The sequence below is a fragment of the Varroa jacobsoni genome, unplaced genomic scaffold (assembly GCF_002532875.2).
Source record: "Varroa jacobsoni isolate VJ856 unplaced genomic scaffold, vjacob_1.0 contig04450, whole genome shotgun sequence".
NCBI lineage: Eukaryota > Metazoa > Arthropoda > Arachnida > Mesostigmata > Varroidae > Varroa > Varroa jacobsoni.
This window is the reverse complement of record NW_019215254.1, coordinates 87-19,229: the sequence shown is the minus strand read 5'-3', so window position 1 is coordinate 19,229 and position 19,143 is coordinate 87. Positions and strand designations below refer to the sequence as shown.

The following is a 19,143-nucleotide window of genomic DNA, read 5'->3' as shown; positions in this document are numbered from 1 at the left end:
AAAAAAAAAAAAAAAAAAACTGACGTAGAAAAGCAACTTTTATAGTAATTTTTGTTGTTGTTATGTTTTTTTTTTTTTTTTTTTTTTTTTTTTTTTTTTTTTTTTTTTTTTTTTTTTTTTTTTTTTTTTTCCTCCCTTTTTTTTTTTTTTTTTTTTTTTTTTTTTTTTTTTTTTATTATGGCCCTCGCCAGAGTGTTCATCTGCAAAATAGCCACCTCCGGATTCAGATGAAATCCTCTACCAAGCAGAATGATTCTTCGATCCATCCCGAACCTAATCAACATGATTTATGCATGGTGTATTATCCTCTGTAGTATGTAGCCTGTAGGTAGTTTTCCTGTGAGTACTGCCAACTTCTCAAACTGTAATGAATATAGTCCTGTTGCATAAATGAAAAAACACTGTTCAGTTTATAAATTGAAAGAAAGAACAATACTTGTAGACAGGTGATACCGTGAATGATTTCCCCAGTCTAATTGACGATTGAATTTTGTGTACATTATATATAGGTTTGTGTTATTTAAACATACAACATGTTATAGAAGATTTAGCACTATTTAGTTTATGTAGTATTGTTCGAAACTCTGAAGAAATCTATCCCGGCATATACGTCTAGTGTTCTATAGTGCATATATTTAAGGAGAGTAAGTGAGTTCTGTTTGTATGCTACCACTTGATGAACAATTTAGCTATTGTTTAAGACTGGCAACTAATAAGTGTTCGGGTACAACAAAAATATAGGCTGCGAAGATAAAATGCCGGAGCTTGAACTTGGACATCTTGCAAAAGTATGCAATGCCTTTAAGGACAATACATGCACTATAAGCGCGGCAAAAGTCGACGTGAACACCAAAATACCCAGGTACCATCGCATGTTTTCAGCGGGTGTTTACTAAGCTAGCTGTACATAACGGCCAAAAGCCTACACTGATTCACAAACCCGAGAAAATTAAGAATTGCTACACTTCATCAGTGGCATCTGAAAACTAGTTTTTGTTGTACAACATCAATGTTATTAACATCAGTGGTGAACCTGCCAATCTAGATATCAGGTTTCTAATTTCCGGCTTTACATACAGATACACCACCCCTACCATTGTTTTATTGGTTCCTCTGATAGATAAATTACAGTTGGATAGTCGTATCAAACAGGCCAGCGCCGTGAACACCGATGGACTCTATGTAATCTTACACTATCAAATGTCCTTCGCGTGTGCGTCGCACAATCCATACGCAAACGATTATGAGGCGCGCTATATGTGGACAAACAACAAATTCCAGGTTTATTATCACCAATACTGGTCCAAGACGACTACTAACGAAGTTACTACGGTAATTAGCTTATTAACTTGTAGGCAAAAATTGTTTATAAATAGGTCACATACACAACCTCGCGGTTATTTAGTACTTAGGCCGTTTCCATTACTTATTCAAACCTCAATACAATGGCATTGGGTTTATATTCATAGCTTACTGGTGCTCAATAAACAGGATTAACAACAGTAACTTCTACTAACTAAATATATAAGCAGTGTAGGCCTATTATAAACACAGAAATAGCCACTAAGAAATCTGCAAATCTTACAGGTGTAAAGTACTAGCTATACCTTACGTTTTCTCGACCACCATAGCTGTCTAGAGCCGGCAGCGGTAGCATCGCTTATCTAGAATTGGGTATACTTGCTATCGCTAACTAGTAGGCGTAGGCCAACAATCATTTTGGCACCTTCTGGTTCCGCCTTTGTAAGAATGCGAATAAGGTCACTAGCACGAGCCGTGTCTGTTTGGGTTATTATGGTGTAGGCGTTGCTGGTGAGGCCGGCGCGACGTCTCCAGTCAACTTGGTGCACAAACTTTTCAATGTTACCAGCAAAGTTGTAGTTCAGGACGACGGTGATATCTGGGACATAGTCTTCTCGAAGTAACATCAGTTGCGCTTAGCACTTAAACAGGCCCAGGTTTGAGATGAAGAGCTGTTTCGGGCTCCCGTCTCGGTTTCGATCGCCTTGGACGGTCTCGGCACCTAAACCCATTTCGCGGAGGCCGTCAGCCGTCAGCTACCAAATCTACAGTCACTATCTGCTGCCGAGGAACACTTATCGTTAGACTAGTGAATGCAAGAGCTATATTGTTATCGCAATTTTTTCGCTTTTTTAACCATACGCATACGTTGGGTGACACTTTTGACCAGAGCAAGATTAAGCGAACTGACCGTAACTTGCAGAGCACGTCGCAAATCATTTATTGCAAGGTATCGAATGATTTTTGGCCAGGTGGCGCTCTTGATTGCAGTTTGCCTATTGCTCTGTAGCTGATCTATAACGCTAAAAACCCATGTCCAGCATATAATCATCCCCATCAGGCACTAGATAAGTTATATGCTTTATTTGTACGATTTCAGAAGCGAGAAGTTCGTTTAAACGGGCCTGCGTTGCCATGATAACCTCGGCACCACAGCGTAGGGCGCTCATTTGAATGAGTCCGTCGCCGCCTCCGTAGAGACAAACAGTACAAATACGCTGAAAAGAAAATATGCTGGCCTCCCGTTTTGTTTGCAGTGCCAGGTTTGCTATTTGATGACAGAATCAAAGCTGAGGGCCCCGTCGCTTCTGTCGAGGTGTGGTCCGCCGGATTAGATGTATAAAAGTCGGCAATAGAAATGTTCACGAGCGATTCCGATCACACCGTGTCCCTGCAAAAGGATCGGCCATGTCTGGCTCTGAACAAGGCAACGGCCGGTTTAAATTTTGCCGTTAGCCGTTTGGGGATTTCGGGATGATTCGAAAAAGTGTGTTCGAAACGTGTTGTGGGCTTGGGTTCCGGGTGGTCTTTTTACAGCGTTTTATGAAACAGTGCCACTTCATTCTCTAGAAATTTCGAATCGCCTTGCGAAGACTCCTTTATGCGTTTGGTTTGCCTGCTGTTAGCTGCAGCGGTTTCTTATGATGATTTTCAACTATAACTGTCGATGGTAGCATACTGTGATTGCCGAAACAACGTTTAAGACGCACGTGAATTTTGCCAGGATCCTTGTGGTGATGGAAATACCGCTAGCAAAGGTGTCAACCAACTCTTTGATAAAGTCGACAAGCATCTGTCGCGCACTTACACGATTGGCTAGGTTCGTACGAGTAATCCGCAAGTATAGTCACAGGAAAAAGCCGAGTTCTTAGATCATTCATTCATAGTGAAATCTCTCATCCTCAGCAGAAGCTCTGCAATCAAATAACGGTCTATATACATACATAAAATGCCTAAAGTGTCCATTCCATGTCGGATGATATTTTTTAGCTGGCATTGGGGGGTTCTGAAACCTTCGTTGTGTACAAACATAAGCGCGTTAGTGGACACCAATCGGCCATACCCTTAATTTTGTGTCTGGGTACAGTTCCTGAACCACATTAGTTAGAATCTCTTCCTATATATATTTAAATAATGTGTTATACTTACACCGCCCTCGGCTAGGATTCGCGCCAAGCCTACGATGCCGCTCTTTCATCAACATAGGCAGGCATCCCGTTTGTAGTTATATTTCATCCAGTTTCAATACATACTAGAGAAAGACATCCGCTTGGGACTTCCACGTAAGCGAAAGTATCTGAGATGTTGACGTCTTTGGCTGTAAATATAATAACTTGTATGTAAAACAATGGAACTATACAATCAGCTGGGTCAATGTGTATCTCAAAAGAAGGAAGCTTATTCAAGACTTTTCCAAAAGTGGAGCAAATAAATAGAAAAACTTACAAAGAAATTAGTTGTAGGAACTTCAAGCTAATCCGTCCTGTTTTTGAAAGAGTTTTTCTTAATCATTTATAAATTTATCAAAGTCCTTATATCGTCAGTATTGCAAGCCGCCCAAATGTGCCAAACAACACAAGCACCTTATTGCTCTTGAAAAAAAAAAGTGTAAAAAAAATGTTCTCCACGAGGCTGTGCCATACAACAATTATAAGCCAGTGCACTGCATAATTGAAGACGTTCACGATGATCGTCTCGCAGAACTTCATTGAGAACCGTATTTCGGATGATGTCGCTGCATCAACTGTGGAAGCGAATTTTGTATTTGAATATCTCTCGGATTCATATACTATTCTTAATATTTTGTTACGGTTGGTAAAATAAGAAAAAAAAAAAATAAAATGAAACCTCTTTAGCAATACTAGTGAATAATTTCGCAAAACCGTGTACACAAAACAACACCTTGACGACTTCAAAGAAAATAATGCACCTCATTTACCGTTAATTGCGCACAAACCGTTTAAAGACAATAGCGATAACGAATGCGTAATGAATATATTAATTTTCCATTCTATTATTCGGTACACAATACAGCTGATGTTGATTTTCCTGCACGATCTCGTGGTAGAACATCCATACAGAAGGCAGTGCGGCGGCTCGTTTTTCACTCTCAGCTGCTGTTTACCCGAACGCTCAATTTATTACGACGGGCCATTAAAGCCATCGATCGTATGAACCGTTTAACGTAGGAAACTGGCTTCAATTGATCGCAGCTCGGCTAAATTCAAAACACCTCGTTGCCGTCCAGCGTCGTTCTAGCGTCGATTGCGCGCACGACAGAGCCATGTCGTGTTTCGTCGTACCACAAATCGAAGAACACACGCAAACGCTCGACGTGCGTCGAGCGTTTGCGCAGCGTGAGTTAAACGATACTTGTATGACGTGTACACTACAAACGTGGTGTCACTCTAATGACACAGGCTTGCAGTGTGTCTCACTGGCTTGCCTTGCTTGAGATCAGCTCTCCGAGCTTTTCCTAACTTAAGTGGAAACTATTCTCTGAACGTCTCTGAAGAGAGTCTGAACGCCTGTGACGTAAGCTTAAGGGAGAATTAGTTTTCCTACGGTTACTCTCTGGTACTACAGAGTGAAACATAGACTTGTTAGCTAAACAACAAAACCTATTTCACTAGACTGGCTTGTAACTGCCTCGGAAAGAAAGCGCAACTGCTCCTTCTAATATATGCATATATTTAAGTGCTTCGCAGCGACAAACAGTCTTACAAATAAGCCGACTGTTGAAACTTTTGTCTTTTGTGTTGAAACTGGCCAGGGTAAAAAATTTTATGTCCAGTAATTACGTTTTGACTCATGTAATAATGACCACTGTCACTCTCATCGTCCTGGCCAAACCCTGGAAGCTCGCCGTTTTTACTCAGAGTGGTTGAAGGCGATACTACATTTCTCTGCACTAACGGATTAGGAGCCGGCACATCACTATGAGCTAAGTTGAAATGAAAACCTTCAAAGCTGCTCCAGCTTTCATTTAAGGGACTACTACATTTATGTGGCAAAGAGAATTTACTGAGAGAGGTCTATTCTGTATCCTCAACGCCGATGGATAGAGAGATTTCGTACTTAGAAGTATTTAACCTGTCACTCAAAACGCAGAGAACCAACCTGAAATCTGACTTATTAAGGCTGCGTTGTTGTATATCGTTGTGCCGACTCGTAAAAAAATAAATGTGAAGTTTTTTTCTGAACGTATACTACTTAAAAAAAAAATTGCGGGTCCATATCTAGCACTGACTGATTTTTTCACTAAAATCTTGAATAGGATTCGTAGACTGTTTCGTATTAACTCAGGTGCCGCGGGCTTAGCGTTACGACTACCTTTTAATAACAATTTACAATTAATTGGTTTCACATCTCTGCGCATTCCCGCACTAGAAAAATTCAATGCATAGAAAACACTTGAAATCGATAGAAGGCTCTTCATTACAATGATCAGTTTGATGGACGTGAGTTCTCTAACCGGGTGTTATAACAGTCATATGTCAGTTATAACACCCGCGTTTAGTTTATGCAAATCTGTTTACACGAGTTTCTTGAATTTTTCATCAGACTTGCTAAATCAGGATTTACATATCAGAACGGAGCGTCAGTCCCCCTGGCTGGCATAGAACCGGTAAATGACAGTTTCATCATTAAGCAAAAGAGTCTGTAATTCTGTATACTGCTGAAACGAACCAATTCCGATTGAAATTCGGATTGAATAAACTCCAGTCTGTACTTTTTATGCGCGTAGTTTTGTACTGCTTCTATTAACAAAGGATAGATGGAGTAACAATGTCGGACCTTACTTGAGGACTATAGGCCAACCCCACATACGTCGAAAGGTCAGTTGCAGTGCCAGCGAAAGCAGAGCTGCCAAGCTAGACTTTACGAAACAATGCATGATAGATATTGCCTCGTTCATTGATATTCGTTTGTCTATCTATAGAACAATATTAATCCTATAATCCGATCTGCTTAACTCCAATGTAGACTCTGGACACAGTCACATCCCCGAAGGAGACTGAAAAGAAAACACACGTTGGGTCAGCTGTTTGGAGTTGCAACTCACGATTTTTTTTTGGTTGCTTTAATCTTATCGCAGTTGCTTATATGACCTATTTTTGAATAGTAAACTTTCAGGAATTGGATAGATAGATAGGTCTGCATAACATTGGATTAGTTAATTGGATGGACAATTATTTTTAGTTAAAATGAATTTTCTGAAGCGGCCTATCGAATGCTTGGCCTAATATAAAAGGGAAATTAGTCGAATATCTTAAAGTCGACAGACACCCCACAGCTGTGTAGTATTTACACTGGCATGTGGCACTTTACAAGCACCGTTTGAATGAAAAATACCCATCCCTATACAGCTTGGTCGACAAATTTAATAACTCGACCTGCTATATATCAATATGACAAGAAGCTCTTTTATATCAAGCTAGCAGAATTCGGCGTGAATCATGCTGGTGACATCATAGTTGATACTGATTGATGCATAGCACGGACTGAATACATGTTACGTTCTAACAGGATCATTTTTATGCCGTACACTTTGCTGTTTTCTATTTCAGTAACCCTTTGCAGCTAACTGACACGCGCAACAATAATGATGGCGTTGATCATTGCGGGAGCCTTTTTTATCCAAGTAAAGTTCGCTTATATTTGATCCAGCAGCCGTCTCTCACTGTATGCTCGTTACAAAAGTTATTCGTATATAGGTGTCGACCTATGAATAGGAAGAACTGTCGTTGTTACCGTTCCAGTAGAGCCTAATTTAAGCTTAGGTCTGTTTGACATCTGGTCGCCAACGGATTTGGTTTTGCCATCAGGCTACATCAGAACGAAGGACCATGCATCTTTGCGCAGAGGCGGTAACGTACCCAATGAGGTTTTACCGAGGGGCGTTTATTGCTAGTTGAAAACTATTACCAATAACCCGCCGAGGCGACGTGAAACACCGTCGGCTATGGCAATTTTTGATGGCCGAAAGGCCGCCTATAAGACTCAAAAGTATTTCACCGGCTGTAGTGCCCTAGGCACATTTCTAAAACACTGTACCTCACGTGCTATATTTTAGGGTTTCGCAGTTGTTGTGACTGTTTTTACTGAAACCGTTAGGTAACGTGTATTCGAGTCGGCGTCGTTAGTCGTATTGCGCGAGAACCAGAATGATTTGAAGTCAAATAGAGGTGGAAGACATTTTGTTGTATGTATAGTGGAAATTTGTGAATCTTTTTGTTTAGATTTTTGTGTTGTGTAATGGTAAACCAACGAAAAGGGATGACAAATACGGTAATCGGTTTGTCTGCTATAGCCGCACGTGAGCCCAAGTTTCAGCTGACCATATTTTATTTAGGCAATCTATAAAGTCAAACGGAACGGAAGAATAATTGTAAGTCAGTAGTAAAAAAGTGCGATGCCTAATTGCAATAGCTGAATTTATAATACGAAACGAAAAAATAATATATGTACGCTTCACAGCAGTTTTTTTTGTTTTTTTTTTTTTAATCATCTCTGTGGACATGCTTGAAAATGTATAATAATATCCATTAGAGGTGATCAGAAATGTTCAAATGTTTAAACACGAATACGAGCCATCCATATGCACATGAAATTTCAACCTTTCCAATCTATTCAAGACAATAGGATTCTGTTGTGTGTGAAAAACCAGAAATCTAGAATATAAAACTGTTCTATTGGACTTGTTTTACTTAGTAATGAATTAGTTAAGTCGTTAACGCCGGCTTGCATAAATAAGGTCCTGTTTATCTCGTATAATTGTAAACTCTCGATTGCTTTAAAATCGACTACGTAGATATAGCTGTCGATGGAAGTGTCTGCTCAAACATTACCGAGCTTCTTGAATTCAACAAAACTGTATAGCAAGGACCTGGGATAGGCATGGTTGAATGGCCTACTCTATCTAGCATAGATACTTGGCTAGGCCGTACGTACCATTTTCTTGCCTCTATCAGCGCTTCTACTACCGAAAACGAGTCGAAACGCTCCATCTTTCGAATGTTTTTTTTGACTGGCAGATTATGTTGAAGTAATAAGTTTAGGAACAAATATCAACTAAGGCATGACAATAACTAAGCATTATTGACTGTTTGGTCTTCTTAACGCTAATTATTGGGATTATCAAATGGGGTTAGTTTCTGTCTTCCGAAATGTTCTAGTTACGAGCTTCTATATTTTGGCCTTGCTGTCTGCTTCTATGTTTTTTAACATAATAATTTGATTTATACCATGTTATACACATCCACGGATTAGCACCACTGGAGGAATAGTTTAGCGACTTCTCTTAGCGGGTAGATGTTTGTCTGGTAAGTGCGGTGTTCAAACGTTGACATGGGTCATGCGTACGATCCAACGCAAACATTTGTACACGTACATGTAGCACAGAGCTACATCTTACTACGAAACGTGTAGCATCCTACTTGAATCTTGCCTTGTTAACATATATCCGCTGCTACTATATATATAACTAACGATCAACTAGAAATTTTTCCAGCAAAGGCAGTTTATCTGTCAGTTTTATACATTCAGACACTAAATAAACTAACCTAGAAAATTGAAAAGTGGACTCCAACCATTCAAATAAAAAGCTCTTCCTATTTAACGCCGGTGGACATTGTTAAGGGCCTCGTCGTATCGTGTATATCGTCGTCGTCGTAGATAAAAAAACAGAAGCTGTTTTATTCTGTTTAACTTGATAAGGGCATCATTCAAAGGAAGATGTGATTGTTGATTATAAAAATACTCAGCATATTTTTACACTACTAGTGGCGTAACTGTCGCACAAAATAGCACCTATCCATTCAAAATACTGAGCCATGTATGCCCCGTAACGAACGTGGGCCAAAAAGAAAAGCACGCGGCTAATTCAGAATTTGGCTGCTTGCATTGAACTTTCTCTTGTTTTATGTAGTTCAATAGAGAATGCTCGAAGAGATTTGGGTTGATCGGCGCTCTCAAGAATTTCTTCATCGTCTGGAACTGCTGTTACGGTTTTGTCTAGTCGTTTCCGACCCGCGCTCGTGTTTTTAGCTAGAAGCGTCAGAGCCGAAGGTTTCTTCGCGAATGTCTTGGCCTTCGGCGCAAGTCGGATGTGGATTGAGATGAGATCGTCTGCCAACCCTATGTTAACGTGGAATCAGATTAGAAGCCATTCATTCCGCAAAGGCAAAGCTAAGACGATAGAATTAATCTAAATATGAAGAGAGCAACGAGATACAGTGAATAACTAGTGGCAGAATTAATTAAACTATTGGCTAGCAGCAGTTAACAACTTGTCAACGATGTTTGGTAGCGGGATAAAGGCTAAAGGAAATACACTGGACACGTATATGACTACAGCAGCCTGATAGCAACTTCCATCATTAGGGACTCGCTTTGTACCTGTGCTGGTCGATGTAGATTCTCACTCAGCCCGCTATAATTTTCTCCCGTTAAATACGCTCGAATAAGTCGTTTTCTACTTACCGACTGAGATTCGATCGAGGTAGATACGGCGAGATATTTGCGTAGCTCGAACGGATTTGAGTCTTGAATCACGATCATATTGTGACATCGTATCAAACATTACGTCAAAGGCACTGTAAAAACTTATCTTTTCTAGGCAATTTTAGGAGCACTTAAAATTAATAAATGATAACATTTGAAATTGATAGAAGGTTCGAGGTACTAAGCGTAATTTATCCTTGGTTTTGTGTCGAAATACTGGCTTTTAATAATAATAATGCTTTAAATCTATGGAATTCCGTTGCCCAAGTCGACTTTTGTTGTAGCACGTGGGAAGAAATGCTAAGTACGAAGATGGGCTAAGTTTGGAAATATCTGGTGTACCTACAGATATGCGCGTACATAGACTCCTTTACAGAGATCGCCTAGCAATAGAAAGAAAATCGATGGAATTTTTGTTCTGAAATGTTGACGCTCTAAGATTTGTGACAAGCTGTCTATCCAAACTTTATATGTGTGCGTTTTGTTGGCAAGGCAAAGCATATTAAATACAAGTTAGTACCGAACATGATTTTCACTGGCACATCAAAGAAAATACGCCTGTTTGGGCAACAGCGATGCAACAACGACAACATCACGGTATCCGACCGGATGTGCGACGAACGTGAGACATCTATGGGCATGATGAAAATGCATCACTTATCAACTATCACTATGTGAGTCAATCTTACATTAGCCTAATTTTCTACGTCTTTTCATCGTTCATTTTGCAGGAAAGGTAGTGGTAAAAGTGGATAAAGAGTTGACCGTCTACCCGTTTCCCACAAAGTCCTAATCTCTGAACCTTTGATTCGAGAGCTTCAGTTGATTTCAATCGATTTTATGATTATATTGAAGCTTGGCTAGCTTACACTCTCGATCTTTCTAACTGTTACTTAATGTGACGCTTCATAAATAATAAAAATAGCCATAAGACAAGGTGTTGCCTTGTTTGTTGAAGTACTACTACCCGATTTTCTAATCTAAACTTTTTTTGATTGTATTGTAGCCTTCTGAATATTTCGAAAACGCTGGACGAAATGATCCGTTAGCCTCTGCTGACATTGATCGGGCTGTCAGGATCCAGGCAGCCTGGTCCAATACGAAATAAAAGTCTGCTTATTGCTTGTAAAAAATTATTGGCATGTCGAAGTTATATGGCCGAGAGCAACCACGTTTTATCTTGTATGGAACTGCTTGTCAACATGACAGCTATCGTCGCTAGCGGTAAGTATGTGTCGAAGTTGTGCACGAATAAGGCGCTTTCAAATATAGGGGGCTCGGCTTTTCCCTCGAGAATGCCTTGCGTTGCTAATAGACAAATTATTTGGGAACGCTTTTATAACGCCCATACCCCATGTGAAGTTTTACGTAACTGCTGCTGAATTATTGTTGGCTTAGAAAAAAAAAACGCACTGGGTGTAAAGTGGTCATAGTATGGAAGTATGTCACTGAGATCTTGTACCAGAGGTTGTAATAGCCAATGCTATTAAAATGAACGGGGAGCCCCATTTACAATACAATATAGAAATAGTTTACACTCATCTGTTGATAAATACTGTGTGGAGATGCATTGCGGTATGAAATTATTGTTTATATATTCATCTCTTGTTTCTAAAGCCTCCTGCGTTTCGGCTGACAATGATTGTTTTTATCTATATCACAGAGAAAAGCTTCAAACCCATCGGATTGGATCTAGCCATTCAAACCGTTTATGGTTGTAGGGACGGTAAAGATCGATAAATAAAGGTCTTGTTGATTCGTGCCGTGCTAAGCTACATCAATGTGTTCGTGCGATCTTATTAATATCATATTTATATATCTGACAAGTATTGGTTCGGCGACCGAGACTTAGTCTTCAGTTACGACTTTCAAAGTAATCAGTAAAAAAAAAAAGCACGGCAGGTTTTAAGTTTAAAAATCAATAAATGGCGCCAATTAGCAAGTCATCACCCATCACAGTTAGGCATGATTGAAAAGACGTAACTAACTGATACAAAAGGGTGCTAGTGTACTTTCTTGCTTAATTATAGCTTGGTTGAGACCTTGGATTTGTCTAACCGTCACCTATTTACGACACTGTGTGTATTTTCTAGTTAATATAGTTTATCGACGGCGTTTTTACGGCTCCGCCTCCGCCTCGCCTAGCCAAGTGTTTTCTACGTCAGTTTTCGTTGGGTCTGTTATTCGGTGGTACACTGGCTAAGTTTTTGTGCAACACCATCCTCGAAGTGCAAGTAATAGCGCCGAGTAATAGGCCGCATGCGGTGATCTCTGCAGCCGTAGCATTACACTGGTTATGGCATTTTCGCATCAGCTAAACTTTGCTGCAAGATCCAATGGCAAGAAGGAACCATATTTCTCTCGACCCCCTTTAACGTACCTGGCCATTTTTATCTGTCTCTTACGATGATATTTTTCCCCTTAAGCACTCAGTCTTACCTAGCCCGTAGTGGTTTTTCTTTTTAGGTATGCCTCTACTCTGTGTGTCAATGGCGCCGTAGCCCACCGTGCTGTTAAGGCGTGCTGACACAGTATACATCTGGTTGGCACGATGGACAGACACATCACCTTTAGGTGAGCAGGTAGCGCAAGGCATGATTTCACGTTTTTTGATTATCTATTGCCATCTGGTCTATTGGACTTCCACGTGATTTCAGATACAAAAGTTAATATCGGTCTTACGTTGGTCCAAATGCATGGCATCACCCGATTGATACGGTCGTACTTTGGCTATGATGCTAAAGAACAGTTAGCTACAACTACTGATAAGGTTGTCCTCGAAGTGCATCAATACAAGAGTGAGCCGCTGGCGACAGGAACGGTAGCGGTTAAGGGTGGCTTACAACTGCCCCGAGTGCCAGTCTTTCTTCACCGTCGGCCTCAAGTTCTAGTTGAGCAGCTAATGCTCCGAACCAGTCATTGGCATTGATACTCACAGACGCTGTTTTGATGATTGGCTTGCAAATTTTCAGGGGAATACCCATTGAGAACGGAACGCCATAACTAAGCGAACTTCCTGGAGGTATGTCACAGATGATTTGGCCGTATTTAATGTGATGAGAATCGACTACGTGCTGACTGCTACCGGAGCGAAGTTTGCGCATTTTATTAACTAGTTGCAAGGTGGGTTCATATTGATGGATTGCATTGTTGAGTAAACGTTCCGAACACACCGGAAAAATAGGGCTTGCTGTGGCTTCTTATCCATATCCGTGGTCATACATACCGCTTAATAATCCATCGAAAATATCTATCGGTATGTCACTTACGTTTTACTGCTGTGTCTCATTACAATCAATTAGTTTTTATTACTCAACACAACTCATGCAAATTTGTACGATGATTTTGCTTAGATTAGCGTGATAAAGATTGATGGGGGTCACTGGTCGACCTTCAGCCGATTTCTTGGATGGTATCACATCAACTTCTTCATCTGGAGTATGATGTTGTGGGGATTAGTTTATAAAGTGAAACAAAGTTTAACACGTCAATTCTATTATTTATTGATCTGGCATTGAGTAGGGCACCGACTATAAACACGTGAAAAGCCCCTAAAGATTGGTTCATTCTACTCACACAACTATTTGTTCTTATGATCTCTATATGGCTCTTAAAGCTGTGGAAAAAATAGAAAATTGAACGTATTTATGACAGCAAATGAAACCAGGTTACCTGAGAAAGTACGATTATAGTTAGATTTGCCGTCGTGGTTAACACTATTGTATAACACTTCAAGAGCTTGAGCGAATAAAAAAGGCTTTCTTTTTATATTTTATGTGAAAAGTACGAAAATGAAGTGTTAGCAATACTTAGCAATGTGCAGTTTATCCCCAATCAGATAAGGCCTCAAATAGTTAATAAGTCAACGGGATAACAATAGGCTCGGTCTATCAAAACAACAGTTACTCACATCCTGTACAAAGATTTTATTTGTACATATATATCCCCTGTGTTTATACAAGGAAGATTAAGCTTTTATTATCACACCTGGTCACTGAGACTGGTTCAAAGTAGCGTTTCGGCTATATCAATTCTACCGGATTCGATGGATATAGCAAAACGATGCTTTTCAGGTTCTACGCGGCATTAATTATGTTTTATCTGCTAACAAGGCCGTCGAGCTCAACATTGTCGAGGCTGAAAATATCCAAATGTATATAACTGAACATGATAAATCAAATGTTTGCCATTAACGATTGAGCAAGCAGACTTTTCGGGACACTCAGCTGGCTACCGCATTTTGAGACGAGGAACAACGAGGAACTGCGATACAACCTGATCATAAATTCTGTGACCTGTCGGTTTCCAGCGTGTCTAAGCAACTATATGCCACAGATGCAAGCTGGCAGATATCGGTCGGTTAAAGTATACGATAGAAGCATGCCCGCAGGAACTTAGATTTGACCCTATACTGAGGCTATATTGCACGGACGCTTTGCGAGCACGAGGCTAAAGAAAACCTCCGGAGAAGAAAAAGCGTTTGAATACAATTTAAGACGAACCTTTGACAAAGTGGCTGTGTTCTACAGCGAAGCATCTACGCCGGTGCTGGACACAATCAATGGCTGCTAAAAGGCCAGCCACAAATGGGCCTAACATATAATGAGATGGAATAAATCATGTATTTTATTTGTTATACTGTTCGGTTTTAGTTCTACCCCATATATCTATATATTAACTATAACCAGATTAACCTCTCGTATCGCCATAATGATATGGCTTTTCAATATATAACGATGGAAGTTTCAGTAGAAGGTGTCCGATTGGACAGCACGGTTCTTGCTATAAATTGTAGTAATCTTGTCGTATATAGTAAACTGATCTTGGATTAAGGCCTGGTTATTGACCTCAATCGGCAGCGCGTGATAGGCAGCTAGCTCAGCCTTGTTAAGCTCTGGACTATAGATAGAGTAGATCTTGCTATACCTTAAGTATTCGAATTTACATAAATGCCAACACAGAATGTAAACGGAAGTTACTAGATAAATTAAAAAACTTTGTAGAGTTTTTTAGTTGTTCCACTTTAATCTCATGCTAATTACGTAGTTCATATATATATATATATATATATATATATATATATATAATAGAAAGTTTATATAATTAATCATCGGTACCAACCGGCGTTTTTGTTGTTGCGTTTCTTGATCAAATCGCCAATCGTTTTTTAATGTCTTCCTTCTTGTCACCTTAGGCGTCATAATTACCACGATGACTAAGTAGGTTACAAGAAGAGCGAGTAATATAAGATGCATTGTAAAACGTGCACTGATCAGAAACAAAATCAGTGGTGGTCTACCAAAGCTGATCGTTCCATTTATGTGGTAGACCAGGAACCAGCGCCAAATTTAGGTCAATTGCCGTGCGAAACCCGCTTCAACCTTATTATTAGAAATTCAGAATCTCGATGAAGTCTCTCCTCATAATACTAGTTTCTATCAATCGGAATGATCAACCTACTGTGATAAATTCAAAAGTTCTATAGCTGAAACTCAAATAAATATATATATCCCAACACAACTAAGCTTGTTTAACGTTGTGAATTTTTTGCGTCGAAATAAATGTTTCACGCTGTTACCAGAGATATTTGCTTTTGCTTTTTTCTTGTTTTTAATTTAAACGGAATATTCAGTAATAACACATTTGATTGGTATGTGTAAGGCAATATAAGCTGCCCTAGTCTGGGATCAATCATCTTTTCTTCCTATATGAATGAGGTAACATTAAGTGAACGACTAAAACCCATTACGTGGTATCTATCAAAACAATAAACTTACCGAATACGTCTCTCTGAAACGTTGAAATTGAAAAACATACAACAACTATCCTTTGCAATTATTGCTGCAGCTTTTTTTAGGATAGCACAGTGGGCACTCAGGCTCATTGATTGTGAACGAGTATATCCTTAAGGACCATGTTTGTTAGTAAAATACATTAACAACGTAAGGAAAACATTTCTTGTCTGTTGCTGTGGAGTTCTTAGGTTGCCAGCGTTTGTGACTTTTAGACTATCTGTCTTGTCAAGCGTACGCGGACTACCTTGTCTGCTTATCGAGATGTTTTCCCTTTAGGACATTCAGCAATGCGGAAGTCTTTTAGTTCACCTACAACTATCTAATACAGCCTCTTCTAGCAGGCTTTTAAAAATTTTTTTTATTGATCTTTTTTAGACGTAAAACCCGTTAGTAATGTCGTCTGTGTAGCCAGGAGTACTACTCCTAGTATTATAACATCTTGCGATTTCATTGATATTTTCGATAATATACTTAAGTAGATCAAATCTGCTATAGAAATGGCTTGACCTCGTGGGGTCTCCAGCAACACCCTTTACATAAGGTACACCCAATCAATCTTCGCTTCACTAAAGATAGCCAAGTACTTCTAAAACACCTTTCCCTAGCTGTCTTGAGGTGGGCTCCAATACCTCACTGAGTTCGATGGCGACAAACCAGGTAGTATCATGGGTCAAACCCAAACGTCATAATACGTACCTAGCAAGCAACATACTATTTAATAACCTACTATCCCATATCTCGTTTCTACTACACACATATGTCTTTCATGATTCATTATCAAACGTGTTTTACCAAGCTACTTCAACGTAACCAAGCTTCAACCGCTAATGCTGAAACGTTGCTTGACACCTATCATCATCATTTTCGAATTACCCCTCTTTATCTTCTATTTAGCTTGCTGATTTTTTAACTGACAAAAAATAGATTTTTTAGCTAGCACAGCGCATACCTTTGTGGTGTAAGCATGAGGCATAAACGCAGCAATTATTTTATTGCCTAATAAGTGGCCTTGTTGGCGGAGCGCTGACGTTGAGGTTTGGAAATCTGCCATGAACTCAGCGAGAAGCACTTGCTGACGCTGAAACTGCACGGGTCGCTACGCTGCTATGTGAACACGACGTTTAGAAAAACGCTGCCGTAACAGAAAGGCAGAACCCCAATAGACACAAATGTCTTTTATACTGATGTTATTAAGAAGGAAAACGAGTAACATGTGCAAGACGACGTCTCGCGGAAACGCACAGAACAATATCACATGAGAAGCTTACGCGGTTTGAGATAGTGCATATACGTAGTTATCCAAAATGAAATTATAACCTTTCGAAAGGGTTAGGTCTACACAAACCCATTAAATGGATCTGATGATGGTTTTATGTAACTTTAGCAACTTTTTTTTTTTTTTTAGATATTTTACAAGTAATGCTTAGAAATGGTAAAGTCGCACCAACGTACACTACGTGTACGTAAATGGTACAGAAATAAAATACGATCTGTTTCGAGAAGTCCAATGCACATATGACTTCGAACGTTTAGGCTAGTGGCCGTTCACTGAGGAAATTACGTACGTAAAAATAAACAGTTACCAAATAAAAGAATCTGCTTCTACAATAACAGAATTTACTACTGAATCACAAAAGACCACGTGGAAGCTTTAGCGGCACACGTCTAAAAATAAAGAAAGTCGGACAGAAGTTGCACACTTACAGCTACAAAAATATTCATTTAATGGTTTTCGGTTCCTTATGCAAAACTGTACCCTGATATGAAAACTCTTCTAATCCAATCTGACCGGTAAAATAAAGGGGGCGCCATTCAAGCTATACCATAGTAGAGTATCACCCCCGCAAGTTACCGCAAAGCAGCCTGTAATACCACACTCGTAGCAAGAATTCTATAAAAATCAGTCTACGCGTTCCGGTTACTGGTGTTCTAAATGAGGCAATCTGTTTAAGAACCAAAAAAAAAAAAACTTATAAACTAAGCGTGCGATACTTCTTTTTGTTTTTCAAAATGTATTTTTTCAGAGTATGCATTGACAGCCAATGCATGGCGTTGTTCAAATGCATTAAATGTTAAATTTGAATGCAATAAGTATCTGTGAAGAGTGAAATTTGTGTTGAAAATATGTTGTATAATTTTAATAGGATTCGTTGTAGCAAGGTTTTCGTGACTGCGTCAACGAAATTTATATAAGGGCTGGGCTGGGCGGGGCGGGGCGGGGTAATTGCATATAACGATGCAGGTATAGAGCAACGTTTTGTCGTTGTGCAGCAAAGTTGTTACTTTAGTACTCAACCGTAGCAGGCTAGAAATATTCTTTTTTTTTTTTCCTGAAACCTAATGAGTATCAACATCCTTTTCGATAGATGGCGTGGTCTCCCGTACTGTGGGAACTAATTTTTTTTATATATTTTGACTAGGAAGCGAACAACAAACTGATATTAAAAACTCGATATAAAAAAATATACTGAATTGGAAATTGAATTTAAAACCCTGGTGACCTCTTGTGTCGTTTACTGAAATGTTTAAATTTATAGTTTTCGATGATGCTTGCAGATATGGTTTGACTCGTACTCCTTGATTAAGACTAGAATCTATCTACACGACGAAAGTTCTGCACGGGTAGTTTTAAATTTTGTTTTTCTCTAAAAGTTAAAGGGAAAATCTGTCTCCTTAACAGAAAACGACAAACGCTGTCTCTTGACCCGGCCGCTAAAGTTATAGAAACCTTTGGAAAAGAACTGCTGTTTGCATATTAGCTTTACGTCACCCAAGAATAACGTATTGTATGTAGTATGATTTAGATAAAACAAAGAAAGCTATGACATTTCCGAAGATGCAAAGTGTTGGGTTTATACAGTCAGTTTGACTAAACACATATACCTGACATTTTTCCTTGACCTATACCCTTGGCCTGCAGTGCCTTCGAACTGCCGCCTTTAGGCTCTGTTTGACATTCACTACTACGAAAGTCATAAGACTTGCGCGGTTGGCTTGTTCACAGTTCTGTATATATTTATAGAATGATTGAGATCCGATTAAGTGTAATTTTCTTATGCCGTAATAATTGTTGATTGGAGCGATGCCTTGGATGTATTGTGACCTTAACAGCATACCCAGGTGGCGTGTTGGCGAGGCTTGCAGCCTTCAGCTCGCTGTGTAAAAGGAGGCGGGCAAATCAAGAACCCGATATGTACGAGAAGAGATAAATTCTCATAAGTTATCTTAAATAGCTCTATAAATTACTTATTATCATTAACAGAAGTTGAGAATATCGCTAATATATTGTAATAATTTTCGGTCCACTTATGCGTAGCTTTTATTTGTCGTATTTTATATTCAGCTTTTTCAGTATACCTACAGCATTGATATCGCGCGTTTCGGTGTCGTCGAATAGCGTAGATCGTCAGCCATGAAGAAAGGTTTATATCGTAGCTCGTTGTATACACCAACTTAGTTGTGTTGTTTTAAATGGCTTTTTTTGTTTTAACAAAGGTTAAATGAAAGACAATATTGCAGACATCCGTTGCACCCTTTTAAC

General features: G+C 39.4%; 2 long non-coding RNA genes and 1 other non-coding gene across 5 annotated transcripts; 2 read left to right on the top strand and 1 right to left on the bottom strand.

Moving 5' to 3' along the window:
- Positions 1–1,256: 1,256 nt before the first annotated feature.
- On the bottom strand, positions 1,257–4,727 carry LOC111273049 (uncharacterized). 2 transcript variants are annotated; one of them, XR_015315935.1, is made up of 3 exons: positions 4,259–4,727; positions 3,451–3,619; positions 1,257–2,023 (listed from the first exon to the last, which is right to left on the bottom strand). It is a non-coding gene; the product is annotated as an uncharacterized LOC111273049 (long non-coding RNA). The 2 variants fall into 2 exon arrangements; XR_015315934.1 differs by having other exon boundaries at positions 3,451–4,727.
- Positions 4,728–7,018: 2,291 nt separating this feature from the next.
- LOC111273050 (uncharacterized) lies at positions 7,019–15,393 on the top strand. Of its 2 annotated transcripts, XR_002687849.2 has the most exons (6): positions 7,019–7,507; positions 10,300–10,481; positions 10,814–11,031; positions 12,274–12,381; positions 12,780–12,930; positions 13,881–15,393. It is a non-coding gene; the product is annotated as an uncharacterized LOC111273050 (long non-coding RNA). The 2 variants fall into 2 exon arrangements; XR_015315933.1 differs by lacking the exon at positions 12,274–12,381.
- LOC147751777 (U4 spliceosomal RNA) lies at positions 7,156–7,294 on the top strand. Its single transcript, XR_015315936.1, has one exon. It is a non-coding gene; the product is annotated as a U4 spliceosomal RNA (small nuclear RNA).
- Positions 15,394–19,143: the final 3,750 nt, after the last annotated feature.